The sequence below is a fragment of the Patagioenas fasciata genome, chromosome 3 (assembly GCF_037038585.1).
Source record: "Patagioenas fasciata isolate bPatFas1 chromosome 3, bPatFas1.hap1, whole genome shotgun sequence".
Classification (NCBI taxonomy): domain Eukaryota; kingdom Metazoa; phylum Chordata; class Aves; order Columbiformes; family Columbidae; genus Patagioenas; species Patagioenas fasciata.
Window position 1 is genome coordinate 2,116,711 of NC_092522.1, and position 12,626 is coordinate 2,129,336.

The following is a 12,626-nucleotide window of genomic DNA, read 5'->3' on the forward strand; positions in this document are numbered from 1 at the left end:
GTCAGCTTTGAGTCACTCCAGAACTGATTATGTTGCTCATCATGTGCAGAGGACTGGGCCCTCCCTACTGACTCTGCACCAGGACGGCTTTTCCTGGTTGTAAAAGCAATCCCAGTGATTCCTCTGAGGACGTGGTATGATTTTTCCAAGGCAGGTGAAATGGCAGCTTTATTTAGCGCTTACAGGATTTGAATAGGAAGCAGGTATCAGCAGTCTTTTACATGAGCAAATACCTAGTGACAAATAGCCCCTGGTAGTTCCCAGCTTCTAACATTCTTCAAGGAAGCCGAGCCTGACAGGTTGTCTTTAACCTGCTATCGATCAACAGAACAGCAACAGCAGCTCATCACACGCGTTCCTGAAAAATGCTGCGGAACAACATTTAAGGAGTCAGAGGGACCTAACAGCTGAGATGCTTGGTTGGGAATTGGAAGCCTCCTGCTCAAAGACACCATCACATACCCTTCTGTACACACCAGCATCCGATGGGAGTGATATGACTTACATAAATAAACCTTCTGCAGTTGCTGGGGTGTTAGAAAGATGTGTAAGCACAGCTTGGGAAATGCATTTCTGAGCTAACGCTTGGATCTCTGCAACCTACAGCGTTCAGACACCGACCCAGGTGGACCTGCAGTTTATAGTAAGTGTATGCATTATGTTAAGGACAGCTAGTCTCAGGGATGAGATCGCTGAGAACCACTCTGTGTGGTGCTTTTGGTCAGAGCTCTTAAACTACAGACTTACTAGTAGAGTTCTCCAAGAGAAAATACGTTACTATCATGTTTACTGGTCAATTACTGCTAATGAAAACTAATAATTTGCTTCCTTAAAGTAATTATAAACCTCGTGCTAAGAAACAAAAATCAGGTTAAGCAAGCACAACTCATTTCTTCACCATTTCCCCACTGGCAAAATAATTGAATTACATTTTGCAATTTTAAAGTATGCTTAGCATAAATTATTGATTTTATTACAATATCATTGTTGTCTACAATTACAGTCTACAAATTCTTAGGAGTTGCAAAAGCTTTCACAACCCCAGAGTCTCACCACACCTGACTTAAAAGTAGATAAACATATGAAAATGGTTTTACTCAAAACTTCCTTCGTGAATGGTTTTACTCAAAACTTCCTTTGTATCCCCACTAGCTACAGAAGCATTTTACAGATGTTTTCTTTTACACGGGTATTTGCCAGATTTCCTAAGAATAAAATGACAACAGGGAATGCAAACCTACTTCACCATGGTGGACAACTATATTTTATTTTTCTCTGAACATAACAGCCCTTCCAGAGGAACATAAAAGAGATTTTTAACAGAGAGTTCCCTTTTTGCAAGTTATTATTTTCCTGTTATCATTAAAAGAACTTAATGACCAGACCTGTATCTTCTGAAATTCTATCTTTATTTCCTTTAAATTGATGTCTTTCAGATTTCTTTCTTAACTTTTCTCTTTGATGCCCATCTGGAACTTAAAATGCTTTTTATACTGTAACATCTCTCCTCAGAAGTTTCTGGGTCCTCAGGAAAGCACAAAGCTGTGTACATAGAGGATATGTGAACTCCTGGCACCTGAGCTCCCCACTCTCCAGCAGGTTTGAGTTGATTCAATGCTAACAGAATGATACAGCTGAACACATTAAACCTCCCTTCCTCCAAGGATTTAACTGCTGGGCCATCTAAATTATTAACTCCAGCTATATTCTGGTAATCAAACTTTAAATCACAGACTGTGACCACTTGCACTGGGGTTGGATTTACTGCTGTTTGGATTGGTATTGTTGTACTTGGCTTTTCCAAAATAACTGCGTTGTTTTATATTTTTGACATAACACAGACACTGAGATGTCTTTTTTCATCATCTCTCAAGTATGCCAAATAATCAGCATTTCTATTTCATCGTTACAGTCTCCTAGCAACAAAACTTTATCTTCAACTGACCCTTGTTGTTTTGGAGACCCTGTGCCCATGGCATGTTACATCTCTTCTTTTTCTCAAACACATTTGGTATTCTTCCTTGTTCTCATTTTTATTACCTATCAGGTTTATGTTCATCATCTTGCCTGACATAAAGCATCAGGAATATGCTAACATTTAGATTCACACTACTCCTACTTCTGGTTGTTCCCTTGCAAATGATCCATGAGCCTGTCACTCAGCAAACCCTTCCCTTAAAAAAACACCAAACCAAACCAAACTCTCGCCTGAGCTGCACATGAAGGACCAACGCAGCTAAAACTCTCTTCTGGTCAAGGTAATAGTCTTTCTGGGCCACCAGTGAAGTAAAACTGAAGAACTCGCAAAGACGTGGAAATTATTATTTAGGGGAGTTTGGTTCTAGCAGACTTCAGTGAATACGGCATATGTGCAGCTTGATACCAGCTCACAACCTCTCCTTGATTTAAATGATGCACATGGAAACTTTTACAGCATCCTGTAAAATCTCCTTGGACCTCTGCTACATTCAGCTTCTTGTTTTCTAGCTGGGCAAAGAGAAAGGCAGATCCACCTACTTTGCATCCAGTGAGAAAATCAGATGCTGAAGAGATGGGGACGCTTTGCAAATCGCAAGTATCACCATTAGCGCAAAGGAAAAATGGGAAGGAAACAACAACAACAAAAAAAAAGAAATTCAAACTTCATAGTGCTGACAGTTTCATGGAGGACACCTGCAGCCCACAGTAAGTCAGAGCAGCCTGCTTCACTGCATCATTTCTAGCCCTGATCGCCAGGACTTCACATCTTGTCAGTTCAGCCAAAAGCAGAGGACAGTTTGAGCTGCCTCTCTCACACACATGCTATTTGATTGAGAGAAGGGGCAAACGAAGGAAAAAAGAGAGCCCTCGCTTCAACCAGATGCTACAACCTCCTCTCCACTCATATTTAGGCTTATAGATGTTTCTTGAACCCTGTTTCTTCAGTTTCTCATTAAAAAAAAAAAAAAAAAAAGTTGTTTGTGTAAAAGCCAGACAAGATAAAGTGAAAGACTTGTATGGTACGAGCAAAGTGGCTTAGGTAGTCATGACAACCACGTCAGTGCTTATAAAACTTCCCTCCTTCGTAATCTCTTTTTGCAGTTTAGATAACACACATGCGAGCTGTAAAAAACAAATATCTGATCTACAGTAATAAAATGAAAAGTTAAATGTTCATAACATCCAAAACAGTGGGAGCTGAGACACTGACAAAACAATAGTTTTGTCCAGTTGCCATAGGAGCTTCTCTGTGTGTCCAGGCTTAAGAGAGACCAAGATGCGTAGCCCAGATTTGGGGACGAGCAGGGAAGGGAAGGAGGGGCAGGGTGAACAGTGATTTTAAAGGGAAGAAGATCAGACACTAAAGCCACATATGAATATTATAAATGTACTTATTATTTCCTTCAGCACCCAATTCCAGAAGGCCTCTGCTGCTCTTCCCAACACAAGGGACACCTTCTACACCGTTTGTGGGTTCCCACAAACCATCCTTACTTTAGGAAGAATCAACAGCCATGTTTTTCTTTCAATCTTCTATGCTCATTATTTTTTAACTTGGTTTTCAATGTGGAAATTTGAAAACCTTCTCAGTCTTATCATGCACAGGAGGAAACTCAAGTACAGCAGAAACAGATATCCCTCTCTACCCCAGAGAGGAGTTAATGGATTTGCTTCCAGCAAAAAGGGACTGGCTGCTGTCAATAAGACAAATAACCAACTTTCTAATCAAGTGATAAACCCAAGAAAATTGCAAAGCTTTATATACCCAAGTCTGCCAAGGAGTCATATGTTGCTGCAAAGGAAAAAGTTTGGTATCTGGACTCTTTAATAACTGAACTGACTTTCATGTCCTCTTATTATTGTTAGGAAGTGTCGTTTACTAAGGAAAAAAATAAATACTTTTCTTTCACAATAAAATGTCAATGGTCAACATGTTAATTTTCTCTTCTTTCTCTCAGCTAAGAATAATAATCCACAAGAATTCTCAAATATTATATGATATTGAACTTACCAGGTCTCCATCAACAGTCTCGGGGAAAGAGCTCCATCTTCTGGGAAACAGCCCTTCGGTGGTCAGGGTGGGACAGGTTCTGATGTTCATCCTTTCTCTTCTCCAGGATCACACAGCAAATAGCAGGGATTTATCAGAGATGTTTATCGGTGTTGGATAGTTCATCTCAGAAATCAATCTCCTGTCAGCTGGTTTGTAGATGGCAGGGCTGTTACTGCAAGGAAGAAGGCCTGAGTAAATAAGAGACTTACCAGCTAATCCACTGCAATGAAAGTATCTCAAAAAAAATCAGTGGGCACAGCAAAAGGAGCATTTTACCCAGAAGCTCAATATTGAGGCAGCTGAGTAACCCAAATCCATGATCGAGCTGGTATAAAATACAAACATCACCCTTAGGATGATCTCTGTCACAAATAAGTTCCATAGTTCACATGATGGAATTGATGAGAAGTGGCTCTGAACCTCCAAAATTAGCAATAAGAATTATTTCAAAGTATTTACCAAGTTCAATACAGCATAGCAAATACCTGAGAAGGCATCTTCTCCAACAGGTAAAGACTGGAAGTCAGCTGCTAGTTCTGCATATTTGGACAAATTCTCTCATGATTTGGGATACTGTATTTAACAGCATATATAAATGGCAACTATAAAGCATCCACATATTGAATTTTCTTGTTTCCATTAGTCACAACTCTGTGTTACACAAAGGCTGTACATGTGTTTCATACAACAGTGATGCTAAAGAAACTTCTCAGGTAGAAATTGTGGATATAAAGCTGTGTTTTTTCATCAGATGTGATTCTGCTTCAGCCATGTAAAATTTGACTCAAGTCAAATAAGTAACCAAATCGTCTTCCTATGAACAGTAATACCAGTTGTTAAGAATTTTCTGTTAATTATATGCAATATAGTTACTTTCATTGTTAGACATTCAGTCATTTTAATGTAGCTTTCAACAGCACTCTGATAACTAGCTTCCTTTTCAGATTTCTGTCTACTGCTCATTAGCTACAGAAAGAAAACCTTAAAATACCGTTGAGGGTAACTGATCTTCTTAAATGTCTCCGCCTTTTTTTTTCAGAAAATAAATGGCCTGGAACTAATACAATGAATGGTAAGTTCCCTGGTTGATCCCAGGGAGCCGCACATCATGCTCCTGGGCCCACCTGTAGGGAAGGGGACTCCTGTCAGGTGACAAATGAGGAGAAATAATCATTCTTAGAGGATGCTCAACAAAAACCACCCAGAAACCAAAAGTCACACAGAATATTTTCTCTCAGTTGAAGCCAGAAGACAAATACTTCGAGAGCAACTGTAAATCCTGGCTGGACTGAGGCGGTTGTGAGGTGAGGGCCTGCGACAGCCTTGGCTGGAGTTCCCGCCCAAAGCAAGATGGGAACAAAAGAGCAGCTTCACTCTACAAAGGAGTTTCCAGCCTTCATAAAATGCTTTCACTCCCTCTTTTTGTCCGTCTCCCTGTCTGCCCCTCCAGTTCACAGACAGATTCAGTGATAGAGGTTTATGGTCAGTTTAAATGTTTTCTCTTCCAGCTCCTACTTGAAACATTGTTCTCAACTTTGCTGAATTTGCTACAACGCATCTAACTTTTGTGGAGCCCTCACCAGCTTTTAACATCTGTGAATTTCAGATTTCCCTTTCTGCAAGAGCTCTCCAGTTGCCCTTTTACCACAGCAGCCAGGCCGTTCATGAAGTCTAACAGAGCCTTACTTATCACATCACCATTTCCATTTTCCCGCCATTTCTTCCCCCGGGGTCTTCACAAAGGGGAAGAGCAAAGGGAGACCTACTCAGGTGCCTGCTCAGACTTTCCTCCCTTTTCTTCTCCTGCTATTTGGTTCTGGGAACATCCTTTCAGGAAGAACACTGGAGCTGCTCCCTCCATCTGAGCTGTAGCAAGTGCAAGGAGGAAAAGGGCACCGAATCATCTGCCCTTTGTTACAGAATCAAGCGCTGTGTCACGCAAAACCTTTGGGTTTCTTTAAGTTTTCTACGCAAAGTCAGGGAGAGGTTGGAACTGCCTAGCTTGCCATCCAAAAATAACTTTTTGCTGAGCTTTAATCAATGAACTTGAAAAGATTTGCTGATCCAGACTATAAAATACAATTTTAGCTCCTCATCTGCGGTGCGATCAGTTCTTTGTAACACAGATCAACAGGGAAATCCCCGCTCCAACTCCAACACAATGTACATTAATAGCAAAACCCACTAACCAGTATTTTATTAGTACTCCATAGTAACGCTATACGTGCTTTTGCTGTGTTTCTATAAGTCATATATTTGCATCAGGAGGCAACAGTTTGTTTTCTCTATGTTTATTATCTGTGTGGGCAAAGAAGATCGAGAAGAAAAAAGGAAAAATATCCCCATTGCTATTGGAGCAGTGTCATTACTGCATTATAGGCTGAGTTGCAAAGTTTTTCTGTGCCTTTTTACAACACAACTTCTTGGACAATGCAACTCCTGAGGTGTGACAGCCTGTGTAATGGCTGGGATGGTGTCACATAAATAGTGAACAGAAACAGAGCTTTTAAAATGACAAAACACCCTACCCCTAGGGATTTAGGGCAGAATTCCTTTTCTTTCTCAAAGGCAAAAACCACTTTAACCAATTTTTCTCCCTTGTTCTTGGTTAAGTGCATTGTAGTTGGGGATGGTGCTACCTCCTGCCCAGGGCCATCACACGCACACAATCACATTTACAACAGTGGATACCAGACCCAATTTTGAGTCTCCCCTTTTCCAGGGATGTCCCAAGGGAAATTTTCACCTGTTCCTGCTAGAGCCGCATCTGTTCCCTGCCAGGAGAATTGTTTGGGCACCTCTCAGCAAGCTTTGCTGCCTATTTTCTAGATGGTGTAAATGACTTGCAGCACATTGAAGCGCTCGGCAGCCACGGGCTTCACGCTGCGAGGGAGCAAACGCCCGTATGTTCAGCACCGAACACGTCAGGAGGAAAATATTCCAGGAGAGCTGAGCCGATGCCTTGCTGAGAACAGCCACAGCACCAGCTCCTGCAGCTCCTGTACTCAGCAGACGTTAAAGTCAGGTGATCAATTATGAAAAAGAAAACTTCAAATATTTACCCTGTAATTGCAAGCTCTGCAAGGGCCTGAGCATATAACTGTAAGATAAGGAATTAATGCTAAAACAAAAAAGGCAGTACAGTACTGTTAGTGTTGTGTCAGATGCCCTCCAAATGCCAGAGCCTTGCCGTGGGAAGCACAAGGTGTCCTGTAATACCTCAGCAAAAATACCACGCTGAGAAAAACAAAGGTGGCACCCCATCGGCTTTAAGGTGTAGCTGACATATGGTATATTTTGCCTCGCCTGCGAGTAATTTTATTGCCTGTTTTTGCCTAGCTGTTCTTTTTTTTTTTTTTTTTCCAGCGTGACTTCAGAAGAATGATAATTAATTTTAAAATAACCATGGGCTCTTTTTCAACTTCTCCAGACTAACACGAGAGCCCCAGACTGAAGCACATCCACTACAGTCAGATATAATTAGGCACATTTTACCACCTCCCTCTCCCCATCTCTAAAAGAGGTTTTCCTCAGAGGCTGGAAAATTTAGTGAAATGAAAGGTCCCCCATCACATGTAGGTTATTCTATCTTTTATACCATCAGTTTCCACAATTTCACAACCCACAGCGACAGGCCAAGGCCCTCACACTTCCACAGTTTCCTTTTTCCAGAAACAGAGACATGTTGAAAGGGGAAACTGAGGCACACAGAGGTGACCTGACCTCCCCAAAATGTAGCAACTGAACAGAACAACGTCCTGCTAGCTTGTTTTCTCTGAATTGCTAAGCATCTGAAGATGATGTAATAAATTGCTTCTCAATCATTTGACTTCAAATCTCCATTAGTATAAAATATGTATCACGTGGCATTGCTTCCATCAGGAAGATTTGCCTGATTCAAACCTGAAGTGTGTGAAATATCAGGATTTGGAATACAAGTCCAAAGGCCCAAATGCTCCCGGCCTCACCCTGACCATTAGGAAATACCAGAGAATTCACACCTATGACAAGTTCCAAAACATGGCTCTTTTTTTGACAATTTTGCTACAGGGTCGGGCCATATATTCAGTATCGCATATGGACGAAACCTTACCTTGCAACCATGGAAGCTTTTTCCTTCCTCTTCTACCCCATTTCTCCATAAAAAATTGATAGCTATAGAACAATGGCTTTAGAAATAAAAATACAGGATCTTCTGTATTGTCAGATAGAGAATGACAACACAAGAATGAGAGAAGCTATCAATTAAACTTGTTAAAAGGCTATTTATAATCATTTGAGGTTGTTAGCACATTGGCATGACTGACTCATATAGGTTGCACTGCAGCCATCCCTCCATATTCATTAAAATTATCTCATTTTGACAGAATTTCAACAAACTCTTGCCCAAACAATTACACACTTTTCTATAGCAATTTTGAAATTCTGAAACACCTGGAGATAAGTGGAAAAACTGTTAGCTGCCTATCAACAGAGCTCTTCTAGAGATGGAACAACATTGTCTTTCCTTGCCATTTCATTGAGATAAACTATTGATGAACAATACAAAGTGCATAGTATTAGAAAGTGTGAAAGCAAAGACTTCACACTGAACAACTGCTTTTGGGCTATTGAAATTCTGTGGGCTACTCAGGCTCCGTGAAGTTTAAATACCCACCGACTTGTGCAGTTAAGAAAGTAGGTATTGTGTTTCTGGGGAAAACGCTCTCAGAGGCTATAAGTGACGCATCGGAGGAAAAAATTAATCATCCACAGATGAATGCATTTCTTTAAAGGAAAAGGATGGCCATTGTAAGGTCCGCACACGGCCCAGCTCCCAGTCTCCTTTTGTGCTCCTGTAATGAACTGAGGAACAGAAAGGCCACTGGCTTTTGGGGGCTGCTGGGGAGATAACATCGCTCCCTGCCACACTGTAGCTCTCACAGCAGTTACCTGGGCACGGCCTCCATGTGTCATCCTCAGTAGACTCTCCCTGGCCTTTCCCAGTTTTGAATCTACAGAATGTTTAAGTAAAACTTGGCCAAAGTTTGTTGCTGAGCTCCAGGTATTTATTTGTAAATGTATTTGGGGCACTTCCCATAAAACGTGGCTGACTAACAAATAACGCAAACCAAACCCTTCTTAAAAGGTAGTGGCCAAAGGGTCTGAAAGCCACTAATACCACAATAATATTTGGAAAACGGACGGAAAGAAAGGAAGAACGTTGCAGTTTGGTCACATCCCCCTGCTTAATATTCCTACCTGCATGCTAAGCCAAACTGAAGAGAAGCAGGAACTACACTTTACAATAAGATGTTATAAATAAAGCACTTTCAAATATTGGTTGTTTCACTACTGGTTTATTTACGTGGAAGGTAAATAGCTTGTAAAAAGGACCTTCACTACCTCCATTCTGGATGTATGTAAACTACAGTGGCATGCTCTGAAGAGTCTTGTAACTGGAATTATTGCTATGCTATTCAACACTTTAATATGTTAAAGAAGAGACTTTCTCTCACTTTTTAAAGGTAATACAATTTGAGGGCCACTTCACTCTTCCTGTAACCATAATCTGTACATGCATTTCTCCAGGGAAGTATAAATCAAAATCTTTAAGTGTCAAATAGATTAGTGTCAAAAGACCAATGAGTCATATACTATAAACTATACAGAATCCCAAGAGCTTTGTGGAATTGGAGCAGTAGCAGCATAGAAACAATAAAGCATAACAACACCCAGAATGTGCTTTTCCTGCTCAACCAGTTCATTTTGATTATTAAACGGTCTCACTGCAGCTCTCATCTCCTTTTTGCATTCACTTCTTACGAGCATTCTGACAGAGGGGCTTTATTGCCAGGCATGAAGGCCATTAAGCGAATATGGGGACAGATTCAGAAAGATTGCATTTTGTATGGTTGTAACATGTACTGGCACCAGACAGGCAATTTTTAAGATCACAGCACAAGCAGATAGTTTGGACTTGTTTCAACTTTGGAAAAACTTAAAAAAATAAATAATAAAATAAAATTCAAAATGTTAGATTTGCCTCCCACAGTTGGTCTTGCACCAAAGTGCTGAGGTGAGGTACTTGTGCCACAAATATCAACTGACTTGAGCAACATGAGGAAATACCTGTGTTCAATAATACAGACTCTGTGGGCACAAATCCAGACACTCAGAGCACCAACAGACCAGCTGTGCCTGAAGGAAAGAGCAAAATACCACATACGCTTTTAATAACTAGTAAAACATTCTCACCAGCCTGACAGTAATGTTACTTAATGTCATGATTTAGGTTAAGTCTTACAAAATAAAATTATACCAAAAAGAAAAAAAAAAAAGAAGGTGCCCAACACTCTCACATTATTGACCTAAAAACCACAGTGAAAGAGATGAGCTCCATGACAGCAACAAGCCAGAAATGCCTTGTTGAGACTTATCCAACTGAAAACTCAAAGTCAAATGCTAATTTACCTTTAATTAAATCATGATTATATACTATTAAGACAATTTGCAAACCAAGCTTAAAAGATGCATAATTAACAAGATATCTGTTCCATATTTATCTGCAAAAAAATATTTTTAGCTCTCCTGTGTATCACCTTTCCCACACCATGTCAGACACTGGGTCCTTAACATCACCTCCAAAGTCCTCTGCTCTCATCCTACCTTCTGAGCTCCATGAACTACACAGTTGACTTATGTCTTCTCTCTTAACCCAGCCAGGTGTTGCTTGCTCAGTGTTTACAGTAGTAAGCAAAGATGTTTCTTTGAGCTGGACCATTACTGGAAAACACAGGAAATACATTTATTCTGCACTAATGATTGAGTCGACAGCAGACAGACAAGATGCCATTGCTCAGCTAGAAAAGACTGAAAGATAAGACTGGCTGTTGGAGTTCAAGCTGGACAGGACCTCAGCAGTCACCTGGTCCTACACCCTCTTCCTGAAAAATATCCCCACACCTTTGTAGGCAAGGCCTGCATTTGGAAAAGACACACCACGTAAAAATAAGATGTAGCAATTCTTGTTCTGCAGTCTCTCAGTGTGGGTGTAAATCCAGATTAATTTAATTGACTTCAGTGAAATCCTCGCAAAACGCCACAGATACAAGTAAAAAGCCTGAGGATTGATGGGACAGTACTAGGCTGCAATGCTGGAAGGAGAAAAAATCTAGCAATATGAGTGGTTTTGTTTCTTTAAAACCTGATATGGAAAAGTACTTCAAAGAAAGAACTCTCTGAAAGCTTCAAGTGTGTGATTATGGCTCATGAAAACCAGTGCAACTAAGAATATACCGTATAACAGGCATGCTTCAACACACAAGATGTTCCTGGAATTGGCTTTAATCCCTCTTGCCGGTTTCCTATTACAATTATCTACAATTTTCCAGCTGTTGTCATTTTCGCCCCCTCCCTTCCAGGGCTCGCCTCATGCTTTCTCAGGAGCACTTCTTTCTAACAGAACATTGGACATTCATTTTCCAAAACTTTTCTTATGTCTAAAAACTTGCAAAGGCTTTTGAAAACTCTAATGCTTGTCACATTTGTGGGGGAACATGATAAAAACCCCAAACAACTCTAGGAAATAAAGTGTGATGTTTGGCTAATGATATGAAGAGTTGCATCCCTCCTCTTGTGAGCTGAATGTGTCACGTTTGAGCCTAATGTTCTTACCACAATCATGTTACACACATGATCAGGTCACCAATTACAGTCCAATTAATCTTAACCTATTCTAGGAGAAATGAAACGCCACCCAGACTCTGTGGTTCGCTCCCAAGGTGTCCCCAGGTAGAATGGCTCTGGCAACTCCAGCAGCCCCAAACATTTCTAGGTTATGGCTTAAACTGCATTTCAGTAGGATGCAGTGCCACCCTGCTCCACGCAGGTGTGATGAACAGTTCTGTAGGCTGTTCACAGGCACATCAGGAACAGAAAAACTATTCATTGGAAGTTATTCACACAATCTTCAAGGCAAAGACATATAAAACTCCTGAGGAGATGAAAACAAGTCCTCTGTCATACATGCATCTGTAATTGAGGGATATATCTTTACATCTTTGACTGGAAAATACAATTCCCCCCATACACGTGAACTCAATTTCGACAACAGCTTTTCATTGTCTTGGCCCAGTTACGCAACCTCCTCTCTCTGCAAGCAGAGCTGTCAGCTTTGTGCACATATAATTTTCCTCTAATTCTTAATGGCCTTGAAAGTACAGTTTGCGACCAATAATTAAAAGCACAGTTCCCTGTGCTTTCCCTGTCCACAAGCTAAACGTTACAGCCACTCTGCCTGTTCTCTTTCCTGTGAAGGCCATTAAAGAAATAAGACCTAAAATCAGCAAATTTCCCTACATTCCACCTTCTTTGGGGTAAACAAGAGCTGATGATATAAGACATGAAAAAAGCATTTATCAGATTTTTAAATAGATATATATATATACCTGCCAAAAAGTTGTCATTACTACTGCTGTTCCAAGCCCAGATGCTACAGAGGGCCTCTGAGAATCAAAATAGTAAATTCCTCCAGTTTAAGTCATTCCTGAAGCTCAGCATAGTTCTAGCTTGCTGACCTGTTGAAAAAGCTACAGCAAGTATGTGTTTGTGC

General features: G+C 40.6%; 1 long non-coding RNA gene across 6 annotated transcripts in view; it reads right to left on the bottom strand.

The window, feature by feature from the left end:
• The window catches only part of LOC136100059 (uncharacterized), a 296,518-nt gene that overhangs the window by 25,991 nt on the left and 257,901 nt on the right, over positions 1-12,626 (bottom strand). For all 6 annotated transcript variants that reach the window (XR_011738055.1, XR_011738056.1, XR_011738054.1 and 3 more), the window contains one exon: positions 3,992-4,205. This is a non-coding gene — a long non-coding RNA (uncharacterized lncRNA). The remainder of the gene's footprint in view (positions 1-3,991; positions 4,206-12,626) is intronic.